At 41.2% G+C, this 23,926-nt stretch overlaps 1 long non-coding RNA gene across 1 annotated transcript; it reads right to left on the bottom strand.

The window, feature by feature from the left end:
• Positions 1 to 1,472: 1,472 nt before the first annotated feature.
• Positions 1,473 to 2,275, bottom strand: LOC119772460. Its single transcript, XR_005279258.1, has 2 exons — positions 2,222 to 2,275; positions 1,473 to 1,730 (listed from the first exon to the last, which is right to left on the bottom strand). It is a non-coding gene; the product is annotated as an uncharacterized LOC119772460 (long non-coding RNA).
• Positions 2,276 to 23,926: the final 21,651 nt, after the last annotated feature.

Genomic DNA, 23,926 nt, shown 5'->3' with positions numbered 1-23,926 from the left:
AATAAAAACAAAGGATTTATAGAAATGTTGGCCAACTGAAAAGTATGAACATGAAAAGTATGAGCATGTACAGCACTCAGTATTTAGTTGGGCCTCCTTTGGCCTGTATTACTGCAGCAATGCGGCGTGGCATGGAGTCGATCAGTCTGTGGCACTGCTCAGGTGTTATGATAGCCCAGGTTGCTCTAATAGTGGCTTTTAGCTCTTCTGAATTGTTGGGTCTGGTGTATTGCATCTTCTTCTTCACAATACCCCATAGATTTTCTATGGGGTTAAGGTCAGGAGAGTTTGCTGGCCAATTAAGAACAGGGATACCATGGTCCTTCAACCAGGTACTGGTAGCTTTGGCACTGTGTGCAGGTGCCAAGTCCTGTTGGAAAATGAAATCTGCATCTCCAAAAAGTTGGTCAGCTGCAGGAAGCATGAAGTGCTCTAAAACTTCCTGGTATGTGGCTGCGTTGACCCTGGACCTCAGAAAACACAATGGACCAACACCAGCAGATGACATGGCACCCCAAACCATCACTGACTGTGGAAACTTTACACTGGACTTCAAGCAACGTGGATGAAGTGCCTCTCTTCTTTTCCTCCAGACTCTGGGACCTTGATTTCCAAAGGAAATGCAAAATTTACTTTCATCAGAGAACATGACTTTGGACCACTCACCAGCAGTCCAGTCCTGTTTCTCTTTAGCCCAGGCAAGACGCTTCTGACGCTGTCTGTGGTTCAAGAGTGGCTTGACACAAGGAATGCGACAGCAGAAACCCATGTCTTTCATACGTCTGTGTGTGGTGGTTCTTGAAGCACTCACTCCAGCTGCAGTCCACTCTTTGTGAATCTCCCCCACATTTTTGAATGGGTTTTGTTTCACAATCCTCTCCAGGGTGCGGTTATCTCTCTTGCTTGTACACTTTTTTCGACCACATCTTTTCCTTCCCTTCGCCTCTCTATTAATGTGCTTGGACACTGAGCTCTGTGAACAGCCAGCCTCTTTAGCGATGACCTTTTGTGTCTTGCCCTCCTTGTGCAAGGTGTCGATGGTCGTCTTTTGGACAACTGTCAAGTCAGCAGTCTTCCCCATGATTGTGTAGCCTATAGAACTAGACTGAAAGACCATTTAAAGGCTTTTGCAGGTGGTTTGAGTTAATTAGCTGATTAGAGTGTGGCACCAGGGGCCATCAATTTTGAACCTTTTCACAATATTCTAATTTTCTGATATGATGAATTTGAGATTTTCATTTGTTGTCATTTGTAATCATCAAAATTAAACAAAATAAACATCTGAAATATATGAGTTTGTATGTAATGTATGAATATAATATACAAGTTTCACTTTTTAAATGGAATTACTGAAATCAATCTACTTTTTCATGATATTCTAATTTTATGACCAGCACCTGTATGTGTGTGTGTGTGTGTGTGTGTTTCATTACATTATCCAAACCTGAACATACTTTGTTTTGTTTTTTTTAAGTTGTTCCACACAAGGATCACTTCTATCACAAATATGAGATTTACAAAAAGTGGCATCTGAGCATCATTTGTTGTGATCAAAAGATTATATTTGTACGTTGCTGTTTGAACAGGACTTCTTTTAACTTGTGTGACTTTTACATAGAAATGCAACATGTAGATGGAATTCTGTCTCAACTCTTCCCTCCATCTGACTGCAGCAGTATTTTTGGCCCCGATGATAAGGTGGTCATTTTATCCACTCCTCTGTCTGCTCCCTGGAATAAAATGGCATGTAAAGCATATTTCTGTTATGTCAACAAGCAAAATAACTGTTCTGTATAATTACGCCTGTATTGTTCTTCAAGTGAATTATACTTTAAACCATATTATACTGTACTGTAAATTAACTATACATGATTGAGTATTAAAACAAAACGTTTGCAGTATTAACAGCCCAGTACAGCTGGACTAATGTTATTTCTTCAGCTGCATTAAGCTTTAACAGCTCTAATCCTTTGTAATAAACTGTTTGAGAATAAATAGATCCGATTAGTGAGGGATACGGCTATCAGTACAATAAGATGTAGGTTAAAATAAAAAATAGTGATATTTGTATGAAGGCTTTTAATTGTTGATGAACATCACGTATCAACAGGTTAGCTCTTAGCTTTAGCTTTAGCTTCTCCTACACATTCCGGTGGCTCCGTTACCGTCATGTATTTTAATAGATGTTCATTTAAAAAAAACAAAAAAACAAACTACTTACATTTAAAGGTGTTCTCCGCACTACTGTCGGCGCTGCTGCTGCTTTCGGTTGTCCGTAATTTGAAGAAAATCCGACTTTCTTCTTCTTCTTCTTCAACTACTAAAAATAAAAAAAATTTAAAAAAAAGAGGCGCGCAAAGCACCTCGGGAAATCTAGTGGGAGGCGAGGCCACTAAGGACGGTAGCGATGCATCCTCAGAATTCGGGGAAAAGGAGGACGCATTTTGAGGCTGCATTTTAAGCGTCCTCAGAATTTTTGCCAAATGGGACGGCCTCCGCACAGCGTTGTGACGTCACCGGCCTCAAAATGCGTCCTACCAAGTACGCAGCCTGCGAATTGAGACGCAGCCTATATATATATATATATATATATATATATATATATATATATATATATATACTAGAATTTTTTTTTTTTTTTTTTTGGTTTCTTTACTAAACAGTTCAAAGGATAAATAACTGGTATAACTTTGGCTTGGATTGTTTTAAAACAGTTTAAAACAACAATTTCCTGTGAACACAAACTTTTGAAAAAATCAAGATGACGGACTTTAAAGAAGAGACAGATATTTACATGGGAATGTGGCATATAATTAATTGACATATTACTGATCTTGCTGGATTTTATTCTGCTTTACTTCCATAAATTGCAGGATCTTCTTTACTTTATCTTTGCCAGAGCAGTTAAAGGAATGTATTATTTAATCCTAGCTCTTTTGGCCAAGTGGCTGATTTTTGTTTAGAAATATTTTTAGCAAATTATTTTCTTGTTGTTTTGATTCAAAATGGCCGACTTCCTGTGGGGGTTAGACTATGGCTCCAATTGCAGACGTGTGCCAAATTTTATAATCCTTGGAAAGAGCATTGCTCATGGCTGATTGATTTTCTGTTCACATGGCCAAAGATTTCCTAAGAACACAAAGTTTTGCAAAATCAGAGTGACAGACTTTAAAGAAAGGCTTTGCCATTTTAACCAACTTACAAAAAGCTCTGAAAGGAAAGGAACCTCTGAAAGAAAAATCTGTCAACCTGAAAACCATCTACTGCTGCAGTTGGAAGTCCCCATAAGATGCTCAAATATCAAGAGATTCGTACCAAACTTGGGAATATTGAGTGATAGCAAAGGATAAATAACTGGTATAAATTTGGCTTAGAAATATTTTTAGCAAATGATTTTTTTGTTGTTTGGATCAAAATGGCCGGCTTCCTGTGGGGGTTAGACCATGGCTCCAATTCAACTTTTTGTAGCTACTGGGCGTTTGCAGATGTGTGCCAAATTTTATAATCCTTGGAAAGAGCATCGCTCAGGGCTGATTGATTTTCTGTTCACATGGCCAAAGATTGCCTAAGAACACAAACTTTTGCAAAATCAGAGAGATGGACTTTAAAGAAGGCTTTGCCATTTTAACCAACTTACAAAAAGCTCTGAAAGGAACCTATTTTGAACCTTTCAGCTCAATTAGATAAAAGGCTGATTTATTTATTTAAAAGGGTCAATCCTTTTTCAACAAGGTAAAAACGATTCAAAATGGCCGACCTTGGCCATGGCTCCAAGAGGTTATTTTTTTTTACGGGCTGACAAGATACAAATCTGTTTTTGTTTTTTTAGTAAAAGTTATTCCATTTCCAATTTCTCAAAAAGTAGATAATTTTTATCTCACGTTTTATCTGCATCACACCAAGTTTGAAGTCAAATACACTTGGAGGAGAGAATTAAAATTCAACGTCAACAAAATTGAAAAATTGCCAAAAATCAGCTTTTGACCCAAAATGGCCGACTTCCTGTAGGTTTTAGAGCCTACCTCCAAGAGACTTTTTTCAAGATTCGTAGAGATCTACCTACCTGCCACAGTTAGGCCTTCACAGTGCTGTCGCTGCTCGGGCCTAATAAGACGAAATGCTACCCAGAGTTTCTATCTTAATATATATGTTCAACTGTTGCTTCAGGGTCTGAGTTGACTTGCTGTCTGCTGATCCCGGTCTTCTGTCTGCTTGTTAATGGCGCCATCTGAAAAATTGGTCAAAAGGGTTTAATATAACTAATAAATCTACAATTGCTTAAATATACTTTTGTGCCTCGTAGACAAAGGTTTACTCCTGAGTAGTAACGATAAATGACTGAATTTGAAGAATGTGTTTAAATAAACAGGCAGTTTAAGTAACTTTTATGTGTAAATAAATAGAAACTGAGGAAATCATATTTGTCATGTAAAACACTCAGTAGTTTTGGTCCTCGGTCACCCCAGATAAATCCTATGTTCACTTCCAACCTAATATTTAGCTACAGAAACCAAGCTAGGTACTTCTCATGACGTTACACTATCAAATTGATCATCAGAACGTAGATCTACATTTAAAGATTAGTTTTCAAAGTTCTGAGGTGGTCGCCTCACATGATAGCTAAAGGTGTCCAGTAGTTGACAACAGTCAAACTGCATTTATCAAAAGTCTCTGGATGATGCAGTATCCTGTCCCTGTCATGATTTTAAATGAAAAGTCCCAAAATTGTCCTTTTTTGATGGTCGCCCCTAATAATATCTCATCAAATGATCGTGTACAGACATTTGTTTTGATGTCATGATAGAAACAGACGTACAGAAGCTTATTTTGCCAATAAATGTAAAACAAGATGGAATTTATTCCAAGAAGGTTAAGAGAGATATTTGGTTTGAATAAGTTGGTTTAGTTATTTTAAACTGGTTGTCTAAATCGAAATCAAGGATAGATGGTCATCCCACAGGATGTTCTAACACTTCAGATGGCAGTAAAACATCAATAATTGAAATGTTTGGAAAACTAAGGTTTGGTTTGTGTGCTGTGTTGGTTTTTCCAGACCGCCTGCAGGATTATGTTGGAAAAGAGGAGGATTTCTCTGACCAGCAGCTCTGTGGAAAGGAGAGGAATTCCAGTTTGGACCAAGAGGAACCAGAAGCTCTGCAGATAAAAGAAGAGCAGCAAGAACCAGAACATCCCTGGACTAAAGAGGAAACCATGGAGCTCCCCATAAGTGAGCATGAAGAGCAGCTTGTTCTGAAGCAGGAGACCGAAGACCGAATGGAGGAACCTTTCCAAGGTTTCACATTTGGAGAAATCTTTCCAAAAAAAGAACATTTGATGGATCACACGAGCACTCACTCAGGTGAGAAGATTAATCAATGTCTGTCCTGTGGAAAAAGCTTCTCTCAGAAATTAAATCTTGTTACACACATCAGACTTCATACAGGTGAGAAACTATTTCCCTGTACTATTTGTTAACTAAAGGTTTACTGTAGAAAGTATTTTGACTAAACACACAAGAGATCATACTGGTGAGAAGCTGTTTGAATGTTTGTCTTTGGGACAAAATCTGGCCCTAATGAACACATGAGAATTCACAGCGATGAGAAGCCTTTCTCCAGTTCTATTTGTAGCAAACAGTTTACTCTAAAAGGTAAGTTAACTGAACACTAGGGCTGTCACAATAACCGCAGGAATGAAATATGACGATATCAAGAAGCTCACCGCGCTACAAAACCAGCCACCGCCATCACCGCATCTTGGGACAACAGTTGAGAAGGAAACAATGGCAGCTGCACTGATATCAAAACCAAATGTTACTTCGCTCCTTTGGGAGCATTTTGGTTTGCAGCCGAAGGAAAAGGGAAAGCCAGACAATTTAAATAAGGCAATTTGTAGAACCTGCGGCAAAACGGTTCAAGTAAAACGTGGAAACACAACGAATTTAAGGGCTCATCTAGCTAGCTACCACCCAGCTGTTACGGAGCGGCTACCGCCGCCTCCTGCCACACAGAGTGGTGGGGCGGCTCATGTCGGTGCCAGCCGACAGCTTGGAGTCGGCGAAGCCTTTGCTCGAGTCGCTAAGTACAGCAGAGACAGTGACGGACATAAACAGCCGCTGTTACACGGTACCGGGTTGAAGAAATGCTGCCATTTTCCACTGTGGAGAAACCTGCATTCCGGTCGCTCCTCCGAGCGCACCGTCCCAGAGGGTTTTCAGTGTCGCTGGAAATGTTGTCACCCCTCTCAGATCCTCTCAAACAGCATCAGGTTAACATGCTGGTTTTCCTTTAATGTCGCATATTGCGATATTTAGCCTCCTTGAATAATCGCAGGGGGAATTCCTCCACCGCGACAGCCCTACTGAACACATGAGAATTAATACTGAAGCCTTTCATATGCCTGTCCTGTGGAAAAAGCTTCATTTAGAAATGCAATCTTAATACACAACAGAATTCATTCCCCATGATCCTCTCTGCTGTTTTCACCTTCTTCCAGTCTGAGGCGCTGCAGCCTCCTTACCACACAGTGAGACAGCTGGTCAGAACGCTCTCTATGGTGCTTCTGTAGAAGGTGGTGAGGATGGGTAGGGGCAGGTGGGCTCTCCTCATCCTCTGAAGGAAGAACATGCGCTTCTGTGCCCTTTTGACCAGTGAGGTGGTGTTTACATTCCAGGTGAGGGTGTCTGTGATGTGCACCCCCAGGAATTTGGTGCTGCTGACCACCTCTACAGCTGAGCTGTTGATGAGCAGTGGAGCGTGGTTAGGACGGTTCTTCCTGAAGTCAAAGATGATCTCCTTGGTCTTCTCCACGTTCAGGATCAGGCTGTTATCTTTGCACCACTCCACCAGCTGCTCCACCTCCTCTCTGTAGTCCAGGTTGTTGTCGTCTCTGATGAGGCCCACCACCGTGGTGTCGTCTACAAACTTCACATGTGATTAGTGGTGAACCTGGGGACGCAGTCAAGTGTCAGCAGGGGGCTCAGGACGCAGCCCTGAGGGGAGCCTGTGCTTAGACTGATGACATCAGAGGTGTTCTGTCCGACCCGGGCTGACTGAGGTCTGTTGGTGAGGAAGTCTAGCAGCCAATAGCAGACCATTTGCCCATAAACAGCAATAGAAATGCAGCAGGTGCTCTGCTGACTTAATGGCACCTTGTGGCAGCTGCATGCCACTGCAGCTGCCAAAGGTTCCAGAGGACCTGCCATTAGTTATGGCAGCGGGGCTGCTGGCATTGTAACTTTGGGTGTGATAGATTAACTGGTTGTTGCAGCTGGAAACCGCTGATGTTTCTTAAAGACAGGTGGCTGCACCATGCCACCACCTGTACTTACAATGTAATGAACCCGTTTACAGAATATCACAAATCCAAGCTCCCTGATATATTTCTGTGTCCACTGAGGATGAATGTGTTTGAATCACTAACTTGGATCTCATGTTGGGAAGGTTAATGCTGATCAGACCCAGATCAGTGAGCGACACAGAAATCACCTTAACATTACACAGGGATTAAAATATTTCCGTCTCCAAGCAATTTCTCGTCGGTAAAAAAACAAAATAAATTGACGGTAAATAAAAAAAAAAAGACAATTTAAATCCCTCTTGCACTTGTCAGCCAATGGTAACAAAGGAATGTCCTGAAACCAACAGTATTGGCCAATCAAAAGAAGAAGGGGGAGGGTCTTAGGAAAGCATGTACCTCCTCCTCTCGTTTCCTGCTCAAGTCGCCAGATAAATAGCGTTTTAATGTTCTCTAAATGCCAGACTGAATTTCATCTACCTATTAACCAGTTAAGGACAACGCTTAGCAGCAAAACTGGGTATCAAAAGAAATTTGGTACACGCAGGTGGTAGATATAGATGCACTTTTGCCATCTTCTGGCCATTTTTTGGTATTGGATTTTTAAAAGTCAACTTTACTCTTCAATCAGTCATGCAATCTCTGATCCCATGCCCGCACACACCCCTGGCATGGCTTGAAAATACATACACGCATATATATTAGGGATGGAACAGTTTATGAAAACCGTCCGAACTGTTCGGTTCGACTGTCTCTGTTCGATTCGCGTGTGTTGCGTTCGGTTCATGCGCTGCTCCTTTTTCCCTTAGGCGAAGCGTTTACACTCCAGAGCAGAAGGTGGCGGTAGTGCGCCCAAAGCCAACCACCAGTAGTAAACAAGAAAAAGAAGCAAAGCAGCGTCGCCGGGTGTAGCAGAAAAAAATCAGTTGTTGTGGAGAATTGTGTGGGAATGGTGAGTGGGAAAGAACAGGAGTTGGAAGTAGGGTGGCCAGATGTCCAGCTTTAGGGCGGACAGTCCGGATTTTTATTGCACTGTCCGGCGTCCGGCGCCGCATCCAGCCGGACGTGTATTTTTCCTCCTTTACCCCCAGATTCCACATACTCTGTCAGCGCTCCGCCCCGCCCCGCTCACCCACCTGAGAGCGGTTCCACATCCTCCGCTACTCCTCCGCTCGTCACCGTCCACGTACGTCTTCTCCGTCCTTCACCGTCAAAATACGGAGCTGAGCTATTTTTTCCTCGGCTCCGGTCCGTCTAGATCAAGACCTGCTATTGCAATCACACCAAACAGAAAAAAGAATGTAGAGAAGACCCGGTTTGTCAAATTAAATTATAGTAAAAACAGATCGGTATCTAGAAATTAGAGCATAGTTCGTATATATTCCCAAAAACTAAGAGCAATTAATTAAATAATTGGATGCAGACTATTGGTGCTTCAACAGACCAGGAAGAAGTTGTGAGATTCTAGAGCGCATCTCACAACTTTAAAAGAAAATTCTTATTGCAGGAATGGATGAAGAGATGATGAGTTTGGAAGCAGAGAACAAACAGAGTTCATACAAACTATGTATGATGCTAGTTATCCCTGTTACAAAAATCCACAACAGAAAGAAAATATTTGGGCAGAAACTGAACATCTGCTGGATGATGATGGGGATTTTTTAATATGTCATATTGAATTAAGCGTTCACAGGGTTTATACAGGAATGAGGAACTCTAATTAATGCTCTTTTAATGCTATTAGAAATAATTTTAATGCCATCAACGAGTATCATGTACACAAGTTATTAGTTTACATGAAAGAAGGAGCTGTAAGCACAGTTCCATGACTCAAGTTTATATATATATATATATATATATATATATATATATATATATATATATATATATATATATATATATATATGGATAGATTGAGAACAGGGTGAAATCATCTTTACTCTCGACAGGCTGCAGCCATGTCATGAATTCCTCTTTTCCAGCCACTTTTTGCAATTTGCATTGTCCTATTCTCTAGCTCTTTCTCGAGCTTCTTTTCCAAACAACTGCTTTATGATCAATTTCAGCAGTTCTGCGCAAATTAATCATGTTAAAAAATGGTCACATTTTAAACACTGCAATGTATTAAATAAATACAAATGCTGGGAACCAATTCTTTTTTACATTTCTTTAATATTTTGTTCTATTCAGCTACACAAGCATCCTCTTTAAACTACTAAGAATTGTGCTATAAATGTGACTTTACCCGATTCTTATGTACACCTTAGTAATTCATTGATATGCCGCACAATGTCCTCCTTTTTGGTGCTATAGAAATGGCCACCCTAGTTGGAAGACGCGCCAGCAGGACTTTATAGGTCTGCTGTATGGGACCACTTTGCATTTAGAGTGACCTACGATGACGGCGGAAAGAAAGCTGTGGATAAAAGTGCAACAGTGTGCAAGCATTTTGCGACACGCGTTGTACTTTACAAGAGGTTGGGTTTTAATCCAGAGAAATGTGAGTTTAAAAGATTAAAAGGAAAATGATCAACACCGAGACAGGGTTTTGTGACGTCAGCGTGTGCCAGGTGGAGAGAAGATGCTGGTAGGATAACCATCACCTTCTCACACAGATCCCTTCATGGCCAAGCCTTTTATTAACAGTTTACAACATCAAACAGGCGGGCCTGGGAGGATGCAGGTAACAAGATAGTGTGAATTGACCAACTGGCTGGATGGAAGTCACACAGCCGTGTGATTCTGCCTCATGACCTACAGGAGGTCATAAAAGTTTATGACCCTTCTGGTTGAAACACAGGATAGTTATCACTCTAACATTTCCCTCCTCTTATACATAAAAACATCAGCATATAGCACTTCTAAAAAGATTTTCACTACATACATCATGAATGCATTGCAGATAGGGAATTCAGTAATCAAAGTTTAATTATGCAAAACACAACAATATTAAAAGGAAAATTCAAGCAAAAAGGTAAAAAAGAATGTAAAAATAATCTGTCCCTTGAGTAGGCAAAAACTCTCCAATAGAGAAAAATTCCTACTCGACCCCTCCCGAGGAGGCGATCATTATCCCTGTAAAAGATTACACAGCTTCATCATCATCATTATCTACATCAGCATCTCGGCGGAGTTGAGCATAATTGATAGCTGAATATTGGATTAGAGTGGTTCCTATCATTTTCTGAAACATTGATTGCAGGCATGGTATTAAGCAACAAATAAAAAGGAAAAATATGATTAACAATCCTATAAATGGTAAAGCTATCTTCATCAGTACCTGCCACCATGATCCCATGGTGAACCAAACTGTCCATGGTGCTGGAACTGCACCGAAAGTGTGACGGTTAACATACCTCTTTAGATCTTTCAACTCCTCCAGAGCAATCTGTATTTTTTCATCATTAGTGTCATTAGTTATATAAATACAACATGTCTGGCCAATAATAGTACACACACCCCCTTGGGAGCCTGTCAGCAGATCCATTACCATTCTGTGTTGAATGAGGGTCTGCTTAACATAGCTGAATTCCTGTTTTATTGCTAGTCCTAAATCCTCAGTGGCGTTTATTAGTCTCATCAGGGTATATCTGTTGATTTCAACATGGTCTCGAACCTCTCCAATCCCCACCCATGAAAAAATACCTGCAGGACTTTAGGTCCCCACCCCCATATCCTGAATTCCATGGGGACTCCTGTGTCTGTGGTCACACCCCAGTGTGATGCTGGGAAATTGATTCCTGTGTCTTTCTCAGCTTCCCTTTTTTGTAGGTGGGAATGATAGGGGTGTTGCTCAACTTTTTCCATGACCATGGTGTGATCTGACACTAGTGCCAGAGTGCAACGACCCCCCCATCCAGCAGGCAAAGCTGGGTGAGCTTTATGGCCGCAGACATAGTACCAATCTGCCAAGGTGCGAGTTCCTAGCAGTGAAGGCACTATTGTAGAGCATCTTGTGTTTGCTATGGCATGGGAATGGTTTTTGCACATTGAGTCGTCCTGTCTGGGGTACTGGTACGACAGTTTTTATTTTTCTTGCAGGCCAAACATGCAGTTTCATTTATATATGGGCAGAAAGAATAAGTAGCATTACATCTTCCTTTTGGAATATTGCCCACTGAAACGCTGCCATTACCTTCTACACACACAGTGAATATTTCGCTTACTATCATGACGTGTGTGGAAATTGGGATTGAAACCTGTGGTAACACTGTGGCATCCTTATCTGCAGTACATGGCAGGCCCAATATAGGACTAGTTGAAATCTTTAGTGGCTGTGAGAAATTCGCTTTAGAATGAATAACACCGATTCCTGGAAGAGTTGAAAGAGCCATTAGGCAGAAAGTTTGACGTTCAGACATATTGTATGCATAGACAGTCTGAATGGTAGAAGTAGGCATATGAGTACAAACATAACAGTCTGTTTTGTTCAAATCTTCAGAAACATGTTTGGCATGTTGCCACCACATATTGGCACCGTATGGATGACTTTCTGTGGATCCATCAAAAATCATCCTGCTCTTCCTTTGTTTCAGACGGTCAGTTTGAGTCCCTAGAGACACCACTCCAACGGTCACCACCAGGCAGATGAATGTCATTAGTTTTTCCATCTTCATCAGCTCTTAGTTATGGGGTTCCTGTGAAGGTAATTGGGCTTCTTGCTGTGGAAAGTTTTTAATCAGTTTACAATGACTCTGGTGGATCCAAGTGTCTCTCTACTGGATTTTCACGGCAGTGGGGGTTGTTAGTTGCACTATGTAGGGTCCTTCCCACCTCGGAGCTTTCCAAGTTTTCCTTTTGATGATTTTAATCAGCACTCGGTCAGGCTTCAGGCCTTCCTGTGGGGAAACAAAAGGAGCACTAGGCAGATTACACGTTTTCCGAACAGTTTTGTCGCTGAAAAGCTTCAGCATCCACTTAGTTAGTGGGTCAATGTCATCTTGTTCTTTTTCTGCCCATGGCTGTCCTTCCCATAGAGGTAGAACAAAAGGTCTCCCATTCACTATTTCAAAAGGGGTCAAACCATCAGATGTTGGAATAATCCTCATAAGTAATTTTACCAAGTGCAAACACTCTGGCCACGGCTTTCCTGTTTCTGCCATGAATTTTCTCAATCTATTCTTAATTTCTCCATTAAATCTCTCCACTAATCCTGCACTCTGTGAATGGTAGGAACAGTGATGTTTCAAAGTTATGTTTAAATTTTTGGACATTAGTGATACCACTTCGTTCACAAAATGTGCTCCATTATCACTTTGTAAGATTTTTGGGATACCATGCTCAGGTATGATATGTTTACACAAAGCTTTTGGTACTGTCAGTGCATTGGCATGTTTTGTGGTGACAATTTCTACCCATTTAGAAAAATTGTCCACTAGGACTAGGCAGTACTTGTATTGTCCACTTGGGGTCAGCTCAATGTAGTCCATGCTAATCACTTCAAACAGAGCTGTACCTCTTGGTGCCTGTCCTCGCTTAGGTCTCTGATTTCCTTGTGGATTGTATTTACAACATGTGAGACATGCTCTGCAGTAATTTCTAAAGTAATTATTTAAACCTGAAGTGGGATAAAATACTTTTTTTACTATACTCATCATCCCTCCCTGGAGACATGGCCCTGACCATGACTCATCACCGCAGCTGTTTTAAACAGGCTTCGTGGCAAAACTGGTCTATCCCCTGTCATAACTAGGCCATCAGACTTTGTAACCGCTCCTTCCCTTTTCCATTGTTCTTTTTCAGGTGTAGGAGCGTTTTTCTGCATATCTATAAGAATTTCTGTAGGAATTATTGTGCATTCGTTTGACACATCTGCATTAGTCAGAAAAATTTGTGCTCTAGCAGCTGCTTTTGCTGCAGCATCTGCCTTCCTGTTTCCTCTGCTTATCACATCTTGGCTATCAGTATGTGCTTTACATTTGCATATGGCTATGGCCCGTGGCAACATCACAGCTTTTAACAAGATTCTTAACAAATCTGCATGCTCAACCTTTTTCCCTGCACTGGTAACCATGCCCCTACGCTCCCATTGTGCAGCAAAATTGTGGACTGTGGAAAAAGCATACTGACTGTCTGTGAAAATATTTACATCTTGGCTTTTTGACATTTCACATGCTTTCGTTAATGCAACAATTTCTGCAGCTTGCGCAGAATATGATGATTTTAAAGCAGCACTGTAAAGAGTTTCTTGATCATTTACAATTGCAAAACCGACTAAATTTTTTCCTCCTTCTGATTTGGAAGCTGACCCATCCACATACAAATTTTTACAGGTGCTGGTCATAAAATTAGAATATCATGAAAAAGTAGATTGATTTCAGTAATTCCATTTAAAAAGTGAAACTTGTATATTATATTCATACATTACATACAAACTCATATATTTCAGATGTTTATTTTGTTTAATTTTGATGATTACAAATGACAACAAATGAAAATCTCAAATTCATCATATCACATCGTATATTAGAATATTACTGAAGACCAATAAAAACAAAGGATTTATAGAAATGTTGGCCAACTGAAAAGTATGAACATGAAAAGTATGAGCATGTACAGCACTCAGTATTTAGTTGGGCCTCCTTTGGCCTGTATTACTGCAGCAATGCGGCGTGGCATGGAGTCGATCAGTCTGTGGCACTGCTCAGGTGTTATGATAGCCCAGGTTGCTCTAATAGTGGCTTTTAGCTCTTCTGAATTGTTGGGTCTGGTGTATTGCATCTTCTTCTTCACAATACCCCATAGATTTTCTATGGGGTTAAGGTCAGGAGAGTTTGCTGGCCAATTAAGAACAGGGATACCATGGTCCTTCAACCAGGTACTGGTAGCTTTGGCACTGTGTGCAGGTGCCAAGTCCTGTTGGAAAATGAAATCTGCATCTCCAAAAAGTTGGTCAGCTGCAGGAAGCATGAAGTGCTCTAAAACTTCCTGGTATGTGGCTGCGTTGACCCTGGACCTCAGAAAACACAATGGACCAACACCAGCAGATGACATGGCACCCCAAACCATCACTGACTGTGGAAACTTTACACTGGACTTCAAGCAACGTGGATGAAGTGCCTCTCTTCTTTTCCTCCAGACTCTGGGACCTTGATTTCCAAAGGAAATGCAAAATTTACTTTCATCAGAGAACATGACTTTGGACCACTCACCAGCAGTCCAGTCCTGTTTCTCTTTAGCCCAGGCAAGACGCTTCTGACGCTGTCTGTGGTTCAAGAGTGGCTTGACACAAGGAATGCGACAGCAGAAACCCATGTCTTTCATACGTCTGTGTGTGGTGGTTCTTGAAGCACTCACTCCAGCTGCAGTCCACTCTTTGTGAATCTCCCCCACATTTTTGAATGGGTTTTGTTTCACAATCCTCTCCAGGGTGCGGTTATCTCTCTTGCTTGTACACTTTTTTCGACCACATCTTTTCCTTCCCTTCGCCTCTCTATTAATGTGCTTGGACACTGAGCTCTGTGAACAGCCAGCCTCTTTAGCGATGACCTTTTGTGTCTTGCCCTCCTTGTGCAAGGTGTCGATGGTCGTCTTTTGGACAACTGTCAAGTCAGCAGTCTTCCCCATGATTGTGTAGCCTATAGAACTAGACTGAAAGACCATTTAAAGGCTTTTGCAGGTGGTTTGAGTTAATTAGCTGATTAGAGTGTGGCACCAGAGGCCATCAATTTTGAACCTTTTCACAATATTCTAATTTTCTGATATGATGAATTTGAGATTTTCATTTGTTGTCATTTGTAATCATCAAAATTAAACAAAATAAACATCTGAAATATATGAGTTTGTATGTAATGTATGAATATAATATACAAGTTTCACTTTTTAAATGGAATTACTGAAATCAATCTACTTTTTCATGATATTCTAATTTTATGACCAGCACCTGTATAATCGTCCTGCGGTTCATCTTTTAAATCTGAACGCGGTTTGCAACTCATAGTTGTTCTTTCAACACATTGGTGAGGGTCACCATCTTCCGGTGTGGGCAGCAAGGTTGATGGATTTAAAGAATTACATCTCTGAAGCGTGAGGTGAGGCTGAGACAGCAAAGTGGTCATAATATTTAGATGTCTGGCTGGAGACATAAAAGTCATTTTTGCTGATGTGACCAACAGTTCTACTGCATGAGGTATTAACAAGGTCAGCGGATGGTACAAGACAATTTCAGATGAGCTCTGCACAGCTAGAGCAGCAGCACAAACTGATCTTACGCAGTGTGGTAAGGCAGCTGCAACTGGATCTAATCTTTTGGAATAAAATGCCACTGGCCTCATTTTTCCCCTTGTTTCTGCATTAGCAGAGAGGTCATGAATTGTCCCCTGCAATCCACTGCTTGGATAAATGGTTTAGAATAATCTGGTAGTGCCACTACAGAAGAGTTTGCAATCAGGTCCTTTAGTTGTGAAAAAGCTGACTCTGCAGTTGGAGTCCATACTATTTTATCTATCATTGCCATATCATTTGTATAAATGAGATCAAGCAGTGGCTGAGTAACCTCAGCATAATTGGGAATCCATGTCCTACAGTAATTACACAAACCTAGACAAGCCATCATTTGCTTTTTAGTTTTAGGCTGTGGAGTGTTCAACACCCCCTTTTTCCTGTCAGCTGTTAATGATTTCCCCTGCTGAGAAATGTTATGGCCTAAAAAGATAACTTCCTTTTTGCACAGCTGTAGCTTATGTGGTGAAACTTTATTTCCTGTTGCTGCTAGGTGGGTCAGCAGCCTCTGAATCTGTTCCCTGTTCTCTTTTTCTGTGGGGCTTGCAACCAGAATGTCATCCACATACACCAGTATCTGTGTGGTTTCTGGGTGCTGATGTTTTGCTAAACATGCACTTATTTCCTGCGAGAAAATAGTTGGACTATCTGCAAACCCTTGAGGCAATCTATTATATGTATATTTTTTATTCTTAAAAGTGAAACCAAACCAATGCCTTGAATCTGAATCGAGAGGTATTGAGAAAGAGGCATTACTAAGATCCACTACAGAAAAATAACATTGTTCCGGGTTCAGTGAATTTAAAAGATTATGTGGATCTGGTACACAGGGAGCTCTAGTTTTAACTGCTTTGTTCACTTCTCTTAAATCATGGACCAACCTCCAGTTGTCCGTACCAGGTTTTTTATGTGGTGAAACTTTATTTCCTGTTGCTGCTAGGTGGGTCAGCGGCCTCTGAATCTGTTCCCTGTTCTCTTTTTCTGTGGGGCTTGCAACCAGAATGTCATCCACATACACCAGTATCTGTGTGGTTTCTGGGTGCTGATGTTTTGCTAAACATGCACTTATTTCCTGCGAGAAAATAGTTGGACTATCTGCAAACCCTTGAGGCAATCTATTATATGTATATTTTTTATTCTTAAAAGTGAAACCAAACCAATGCCTTGAATCTGAATCGAGAGGTATTGAGAAAAAGGCATTACTAAGATCCACTACAGAAAAATAACATTGTTCCGGGTTCAGTGAATTTAAAAGATTATGTGGATCTGGTACACAGGGAGCTCTAGTTTTAACTGCTTTGTTCACTTCTCTTAAATCATGGACCAGCCTCCAGTTGTCCGTACCAGGTTTTTAAAAGGAAATATGGGTGTATTACATTCACAAGTTGGATCTTCAATCAAAATTCCAGCTTTCAACATGTCAGCAATTACAGGTTTAATTCCTGCCTCTGCATCAGGCTTTAAAGGATATTGTTTAACCCTGGGGCGATGGGAGGTTTTTGCTTGTGCTACTACAGGTTTAGCAGTTGTAAGTAAACCTACATCTGTTTTTCCCATGGACCACACACTAGCTGGAACAGAAAGAGACTGATAGTCCACAGCTAGTATTAATCATTCTGTCAAATGCTTCTCTGGGAGAGCCAAAGTGGTCCAGTTTAATTTCTTTCTCCGCACCAGGCCCCATTTTTGTAACACAACACAATCATTTACCCAGTTTTCTTCCAATATTCTGCCAGCTGATCCTGCCAAATAACCTAGTTCATGCCACTGTCTCCCTGATTTCCTGGACAGTGAAACATGCGGGGACATTCCCCATTCTTGCTGCAACAAAGGCTGTGCCTGGGGGTTGAGAGAGACTGATGCTACTGAGTCCCCAGCTTCTGTGCTGTACACATACTTAATCTGGATGAACTGGGGTGGCAGTCTGTGAAACTCTCTGTCATATGTGCTATCTGTAGTGCTTGGGTCCATGATTCTCATGGTAACATGTAATGGCCACTGGTTTTGAAACTGACCATTAGGGGCTACCTGTTTCCTTAAATGAGTTACTATTTCCCGTGGCCCCTGGGTGATTAAATCCAGAGAGTATAATGTTTTTGGGGATGAGCTTGAATGTACAACATGTGTGTCAGCTGTTTCCAGTTCTGGGGTAGTTTCCCCTTGCAGCATAAAATCTGTACACCTTTTCACTTCTATCCCTGTATCTGTCGGCACCAGTGCCAATTGCAATTTCCTTAACAAATCTCTCCCTAATAAATTGACTGGACAATCTGGGCTCAGCACAAAATCAGCTTCCACTTTGAATCCCTCTTCATCAGTGACCATTGTTTTTCAGAAATGCGCTGAACCTCCATCCTTCCATCGGCAGAGACTACTGTGATCCATTTTAGTCCCGCTTTAACCTGGGGTAGTTTCTCCCTCAGGACAGATTTGTCAGCTCCGGTGTCGCATAAAAATTTCACATTTACCCCTTGAATGGTCAAATGCCAGTATGGTCTTTCTGATGCACTAAAAAAGGAAAAGGAAATTTTCTGTAGGTCTAGAACCTCCACTAGGTCCATAATGACCTGTTCTGCACTATCTGCCGGTGCACATGACTTCTGGCGTCATTGCTGATCGTAATTTTTGCGACTGGGGGGGTCATGCTGGGGTTCTGGACATTCTCTAGCAAAGTGACCCTCCCTATCACAATTGTAGCATCTATCATGTTGTCTGCGTGGCCATGTGTTCTTCCCTTGTGACTACCGGCCCTCCCTTTACCTTTCTGTTTTACTCTGGAGTACCGATAATAGATTCCTGTCATTCCATCCATGGCTGAACTATCAGTCACTAGGTGGATTTGAGTCTTTTTGTTTTTAATTTTCCAATCCTGAGCATGCAAAGCATACTCCATCAATGTGTTAAAATTTGCGGTTCTCCATCCAACCAAATGTTTTTCCAAATGACCTCTAATTTCTGGACGGAGACCTGCAAGGAAATATTGCTTCAGCAGAGACATATAGACCCCATCATCAGCACAATCCTCTGGGACTCCACTGTGGCGAATAATAGCCTCCTGGAGTCGGGCTCTATATGCTGACACTTCTTCCTCCGGGCTCTGACGGACCTCAGAGAGTTTAGTAAGGCTGGGTGGTTGTCTCCACAGACGTTGGGCTGCCTCACAGACAGCATTAACCTGTCTTTCTAGGTCCCCATTTCCTGGAGGCAAGATTACAGCTGGATTTCCTCCGCGCCCAGTACACTGTCCCCTCACTTGAGCCCAATTATGGCCCAAACTACATTTCATAGCTTTTTCTATTTCTGCCCCATTTAATTTGTAAGAATCAATGAGGTTTTTAACATCCTCTGACCATTTAACTGGGTTCTGTCTTGCTGGAGTTAAACCTTGACAGGCGGTCTGCATCTCTGCATCTGTCCATGGCCTATATACAAGAATAGTGGGTCTATGATCTAGTGGGTCATTATCTTGGGGTCCCGTGCGTTGACCATAACGAGGGTTGGCCACCTCTAACATTGGAAAAACACATGCCCCACCCCCAGGATCTTGGTCCTGTTCTTGTTTTTTTTTATTCAGCCAATCTTGGATAAATAGGGGCAGATGGGCCTTTTTACAAGCCTCTATTTGATAATCATTATTGTAATACTTTGAATTAAACTTTACATCCCTTTTTGATTTTCTTAATTCATGCTCACAAGAGTCAGCGGCACTGAGTTCCATACTATCCATAGAGGACGATATGGAAAGGGGGCTTGCTCCTGCTCCTCCAATATAATTATACGATGGTGGGGCTACTGGAGGAGGAACAGTGGTATGTCTGTGTTCATATTTACCGTGATGGGGTTTATGTCCACCTTCCTGTGCAGCTGATGCCACTGCTTGAACCCCATCACCCCCTTGAATTTGATTAGGGTCAGGATATTGAGGAAGCATACGGGATACAACAGTTTCTTCATCAGCTTTAACTTTTACAGCAGCAATTGTAGCTGTCTTTCTATCCTTCTTCTGTTGTATTTGGCTTTCCCTATTTTTTGCTTGCATAATCCACTTATTTAACTCTTCTAATTCTTTTCTGTATTTAGCTTGTTTTCTTTTTGATTTATACACCAACTTCATCTCCACCTTCTGCTGAATCTTTGTCAGCGGCTCAACTCTCAACTTTCCATCCCAGCCCTCCTTCTCAATCCACTTTCTGGCAAACTCTGGGTCACCACCACAACACGCCACCATCCATCTAACATCACCTGGCATTTCCTTCTTACTACTACCTTGTCCCATTTTTAAAGAATTTAGTCCAGAACACAGCGGTTTGATTGTTTCCTCACACACTTTCACACAGTCACACACACTTATTCTAAGGCACACAGAGTCCCAGACTCGAATGCACAGAATACCCAGGTCCCAGACCTGTAAACAAAACTTGGTTTCGTCAAATATTCTTGCAACTACAACCAGTTATAGCTTGAACACAGAGGGTCCCAGACCCAAACGCACAGAATACCCAGGTCCCAGACCTGTAAACAAAACTTGGTTTCGTCAAATATTCTTGCAACTACAACTAGTTATAGCTTTCACACAGAGGGTCCCAGACCCAAACGCACAGAATACCGATCCCAGATCTATCACAACAAACCCTGTTTGTCAAATATTCTAGCAACTACAACTAGTTATAGCTTTCACACAGGGGGTCCCAGACCCAAACGCACAGAATACCGATCCCAGATCTATCACAACAAACCCTGTTTGTCAAATATTCTTGCGACTACAACTAGTTATAGCTTTCACGTGGTCCCAGACCAACTGTTGATAAAAAACTTTAGGTGTACCGTTTCTGTGCAGATCAGTCCTCAGCTTGAGTCGTCACCAGGATGTCCAGGGCAGGGCTGGACCAACCTATTGGCTCTGTCCGGCAAAGGGTGGACGGCTGTCGTCAGTTTCTTGGCCTTGGTCCCGCACGGTCCTGGACAATTGGATCTTGACTCCCGGAGTTTCAGCACCAAAAATGTTGGGTTTTAATCCAGAGAAATGTGAGTTTAAAAGATTAAAAGGAAAATGATCAACACAGAGACAGGGTTTTGTGACGTCAGTGTGTGCCAGGTGGAGAGAAGATGCTGGTAGGATAACCATCACCTTCTCACACAGATCCCTTCATGGCCAAGCCTTTTATTAAGTTTACAACATCAAACAGGCGGGCCTGGGAGGATGCAGGTAACAAGATAGTGTGAATTGACCAACTGGCTGGATGGAAGTCACACAGCCGTGTGATTCTGTCTCATGACCTACAGGAGGTCATAAAAGTTTATGACCCTTCTGGTTGAAACACAGGATAGTTATCACTCTAACACAAGACATAATAGATTTTCCTAACAATCAACATATACCGAACCGAAAACCGTGGATTTTGTGAACCGTTCCACCCCTAATGTCCTTGTGCCATGTGCACTTATAGACATCCTTGTGCTTGAAAATGGTGTTCATGACAGACAATCTGCTTTTTTAACTACTCTTTTTCTAACCGCTCATCCGGGGGAATTTAAGCCCCCTGAAAACATAGCCTCTGTTATCATTCAATTCAGTTTATTTATACAGCGAGCTCTAAACCAGTTCCCACGCCAGAGGATGAAATGTAGCACATACAGTTAGTCACAGTATGAGAAACAGGACAGCAATGAAAAACAGGCCCATCTCCAACATCTATAAACAAAGGTGTTGATGGCAGCAGCACAGCTGATATTTCTCTCTAGGATGGAGTCACAGCCAAACAGGAACAGACCACATGAAGCTGTTATGATGAGAAAAATCACAGAGAGCATAAAGTGAGAGGTTGTACTGGGCCTGGGCAAAAACTTGATTCAAAGAATTAAAGCACTTTTTTTTGTTGCAGGTAGTTTTAAAGAAGTTTAATCTTTTTTTTTTTTTTATGTAGCGCCACATTTTAGGCTCCCCAGAGTTTCATTGGCTGCAGTGTTACTCTCAGGTTGTAGTTTGGCAAGCGACAACTCAACACAAAATGGGAAAGGTTATAACTACAAGTGAGAAGTTTGTACACAAAAAAGGTATAAAATCATCCGTTGTTAGGAACTGCAGGGCTTAAAGTTCTCTGGCATAGTGGCAGATTTGCAGCTTGCATCAACTGTGGTTGTATTAGAAGAAATGGGATTGTGTATTGAAATGCATATTTTAAAACCATCAGAAAAGGTTTCTGCTCCAGATAGTTAACAAGCTAGCTGTTAACTGATGCAGGGCTGCCGATAGCACGGCTTGGTAGTGATCTGAAAAGGGGTCCCTATGTCCTCCAGCAGTCTAAGCCTATAGCAGCATAACTATAGAGATAGCTCTGGATAACCTGAACCACTCTAACTATAAGCTTTATCAAAAAGGAAAGTTTTAAGCTTAAGAGCAGACAGTGTGTGTTCCTCACAGGCTAAAACTGGTAGTTGGTTCCATAGGAGAGGAGCCTGATAACTAAAAGATCTGCCTCCCATTCTACTTCAAGAAATTCTAGGAACCACTAGTAAACCTGCAGACTGACAGGTAAGTGCTCTGTTAGGAATATAGAGAATGATCTGATATCTGATATTAGATTGAGTTTGACCATTTAAGGCTTTATATGTGCCCTTCGGGCAAGTGCCTTTCACATTTCATTTGCCTAGAAACAATTTTTACTTGCCCAGTATAATGTTTGATAAATATACCGTATTTTCACGACCATAAGGCGCACCGTACTAAAAGGCGCAGTCTCAGTTATGTGTGCCATTTCTGTATTTAACACACACATAAGGCGCACCGGACTATAGGGCGCGTTTTTTATATACAGGTACATGTCCTCTACTACCTTTAAATACCTCTACTGCGTATTTAAAAATACAGCAGGAGCAAAACAGTATGATTGTGCTTTATTCATGTATTTATTACAAAGTATTAATCAAACCTGGGGGCTGGCCGTGAGACAGACACATCGCAGATGACAGAGCGCTGTGGTCACTCCTAAATTAACTTAAAATCCTGAAACCTGCCGACGGAATATGTTCGCTTTTATTATTTTAGGGTTGTTAAGACAACAATGTTCTGCATTATGCACATACCTGTTCTTTTATACACAAGACACGCCCACACTTCCCCCTTTAATGTTCTCATATACTCATGGTGGTCTCAACAATGTCCGCAGATAGGGCGCATTGCACCATAGGGCTCGCCGCACATTTTTAGGGAAAAAAAAGACGTTTATATGCGCCTTATAGTCGTGAAAATACGGTAGTTCCTAATATCCGTTTTTGTATCTATATCAATGAAACATGTTTGTTTTCTTTAAATGTTTTTTGTAATTCAGTAATTTTTAAGTTTACAGGTTCCTGGTGTTTATATGCATGCGTCAGATAATGAACTCAGATTCCTTCCTGCAGATTCTTTTCAAACTAAAGTTTGCTTTAAACTGTTGGAAAAATATAAATTGTAATGTTAAAAATCTAAAAAGAAACTTGACAGGTTAAAAACTTCAACTAAATCACAAGAAAGAAGTCAATGTCACAAATGAATAACTTTTAATTTAGAGTCACAGACAAAAATGCAACAAGACAATAATAATAACATAACGGGTCACCAATTTAACATGTTTAGCACTATAACATTTAAATGCACATCTGCAATGTCTAAGAGAAAAAATTTAATGAACATTTTTTAATGTATGACCTGCATCACTGTACAGAAGACTGCCATATGACAGCCGTATTTACACTGTGCGCATGGCATACAGTTATGCCAATTTTCCTAATCCCTGACCAATAATTTTTAATCTAGGTTTATCTGGGTGGTGGGTGAAATGGGTGGAGGGTAAAATAGCCTTGTTGTTGTTTTTTAGCCTGCCAAGTCGAAAAAAGTGTCTGATTCGCCCCGGACCAAAATCTCCGAACAAAAATCACGCCATCTCGCGGAAAATCACGCAGCTTTTTGAAATCACGCGAGAATGTGTACAAAACAACATAAATGGTGCCGGCAACGCTTGTGGGTCGTTCTTAGCTAATGTCGGTGATTTTAAAGTAAGTTTGAGTGATGAATCTTTTTTTTTTTTGCGATCATTGCACTTGCCCGGCGGGCAAATATAATTAAATTTTTACTCTTCCGACAATAAAAACTACTTGCCCCGGGCGATCAGGCAATGGTTAACATCGAGCCCTGTGTGAGGAGATTTTAATTCACAATTCACTGAAATCCTTTCACAGCTCTAAAGTAACGGCTCAGAGAGGATAATCTCTAACTATATTGAGAAAAAATCTCTATATCTATATTCTAATAAATTCCTATCAACATATTGCAGCTCAATAGCTAATGTGATCAATTGACTCAAAATCTTTGTTAGATAATGGCATTCCAAAGGGTAAAAAGGTTAGACATTTAATTTCTGCATATTAAATC

Source organism: Cyprinodon tularosa, unplaced genomic scaffold (genome assembly GCF_016077235.1).
Source record: "Cyprinodon tularosa strain WSP-4 unplaced genomic scaffold, ASM1607723v1 ctg1190, whole genome shotgun sequence".
In the NCBI taxonomy this organism is placed as follows: Eukaryota; Metazoa; Chordata; class Actinopteri; order Cyprinodontiformes; family Cyprinodontidae; genus Cyprinodon; species Cyprinodon tularosa.
Note: the sequence above shows the minus strand (reverse complement) of the source record. Positions and strands in the feature narration are given on the sequence as shown.